General features: G+C 34.8%; 1 protein-coding gene across 1 annotated transcript in view; it reads right to left on the bottom strand.

Moving 5' to 3' along the window:
• The window catches only part of SEMA3A (sema domain, immunoglobulin domain (Ig), short basic domain, secreted, (semaphorin) 3A), a 250,205-nt gene that overhangs the window by 170,115 nt on the left and 77,687 nt on the right, over positions 1-2,403 (bottom strand). The window lies entirely within an intron of this gene.

Raw genomic sequence — 2,403 nt, 5'->3', positions numbered from 1 at the left:
ATATCTCAGTTACATAATATTTTGTATGGGTTCCTTTGAGCCTTACAGGAATTCTGTGAGTTAGTTATTTTATTTTACTTTTTCTTTGAAAGAGTCTCGCTCTGTCGCCCAGGCTGGAGTTCAGTGGCATGATCATGGCTCACTGAAACCTGCACCTCCTGGGTTCAAGCGATTCTCCTGCCTCAACCTCCCCAGTAACTGAGACCATGGGCACGTGCCACCATGCCTGGCTAATTTTTGTATTTTTAGTAAAGATGGGGCTTCACCGTGTTGGCCAGGGTGATCTCGAACTTCTGACCTCAAGTGATCCATCCTCCTCATCCTCCCAAAGTGTTAGGATTACAGGCACGGGCTACCACGCCTGGATGAGTTGATTATCATTATACTTACACAGTTGATGAGCCAGAAAAGGTAATATATTTGTTGAAATCTATTACTTATCATCTGTGTGTTAATGGACAAGTTCAAATCCAAATATTCCAATTGATATCAAAACATCATCAGGGACACTGAAATTTTGATCTCAATGTCTACAATAGTACCCAAAACATGCATAAATTTTTGAATGTAAAGATTTTTAATGAAGAATCTGAATCATTATATTTCCTGATCAAGCATAGGAAATCATTCTATTTTCTGATCAAGATCAAGAAAATGGGATAACTATATCTGCCTCATAAAGCTATTGTTGAAACTACATTTACTAAATGCTAGTTATCATAGTAATTAGTAGAGGAAAGATTCGATTTTAACAGAAAGGGAGAAGTTTGCATTTTCAAAGGTAACAGCTGTATATAGGTAAATTAGCCATTTCTATTCATCCTCAGGTATTATCTCACTGAATATTTTAACGTAATTTGTTCATGGTAAATGTAGCTTTTTGATGTTAATAGATTTTCGTTTGTTCAGTTATACTTTTAGCCTTATATTATTGAAGATTTTTCTACTTTTCAAATAATTTCCACAAAAACTATTAGAGTTGTTTCTCACAGTGATATATATGTTGTCTCACTTAATAGATGAGAAGCTAAAGGCCAAAGAAAGTTAGCATTCTTGCTCACTATATTCATGAGTCAGTAGGAGTATCAGCACAAAATTCTCAACCTCTCTGGGTTCTTACTTCATTGTGTTTTCTATTTACTCCTTTCCAAAAGTTTCAAATTATGCATCAGCTAGAGATAGTATAAAATTGGATAGAAGAACACACTTCTTTTTTGATCCACTGTTACATAACCAGAAAAACATTTGCTATACTATAAAAGTGTGAAGTGACTTTCAGTTGACAGGTTGTCTCCCTACCTAACTCTAGTCAGACTCCCCTGAACTCTCTTCACAAGAAGGCCCTGACTGTCCGATTTCCATGTTCATCTCTGCTTGGTCCAGTTTTCACAAGAATCCTGTTTAGTCAGTTTACAGAAATTCTCCCACCGTTGATACGTGTGATCAAATCCCTACCCCACTGCCCTACCTCACTGTCAATATCTTATCACCCTGGCCTGCCTTCAGTAATAATCCTGTCTAATCGATTTACCCACAATTCCCATTACTCCGATGTTTCCTCTGGGCAATTTTCCACCCACTGACTCCCACTTTGCTTCTTAGCTATAAATTTCCACTTATCTTTGTATTCAGGATATCCTGTATTAAACTCAATCTCTTACCCCCATTACAAAACTTCATTGTAGCAGTACCCCTGAATAAAGTCTGCCTCACCATCTTTAATACGGGTCATGAATATTTTAACATAATAACTATATATTTAATATGCAATTTTCAAGGATGAATTTCCCGTGTTTGCTAATGTATAGGTATTAAAGATGGGAGATACCTTTGCTTTGTGATCTTCTACTTAACTTCCTTCACCTATAGGCAACATTGCTGCTAGATTGAGTCAGTCTTTTCCCAGGAACTCAGATTCCAACTCTAAATCCTTCTAAATATATACATCATATACATCATTGTAGGCAGCTGTAACAAATCAATCAAGTTGTCCCTTGAAAATATCTATGTATCTATACACATATGTACAGTTTGATTTATGTCTTTAGGCAACACACAGAATAAATTTATTCTAAATCCTAATACTTTTAAACACAGATAAAACTTTTAAACATATTGCTTTGTATTTTAGACATCCCCAAATATCAATTAAACATAAAATTATATAAAATTATATATTTTAAAAATTCTGTAATTCATTTTAATTAATTTATTTAAATGATTATAATTACTTTTCGTGATCTGTGCAAATACTGGGCTATTCCTCAAACCAGTCACCCACTTAATTTTCCTGACAGTTTACTTTACAAAAAATGGCCTGTGTCTTTTAACAATGGTAAAAACATTATAGGGATTTCTTACTATTCATCTTTCACTCCAGAGTGCCTAGGACAATTCCTATTA

This window comes from Mandrillus leucophaeus, unplaced genomic scaffold, assembly GCF_000951045.1.
Source record: "Mandrillus leucophaeus isolate KB7577 unplaced genomic scaffold, Mleu.le_1.0 Scaffold50, whole genome shotgun sequence".
NCBI lineage: Eukaryota > Metazoa > Chordata > Mammalia > Primates > Cercopithecidae > Mandrillus > Mandrillus leucophaeus.
The sequence above is the reverse complement of the archived record's forward strand: the minus strand, read 5'-3'. Positions and strand labels throughout refer to the sequence as shown.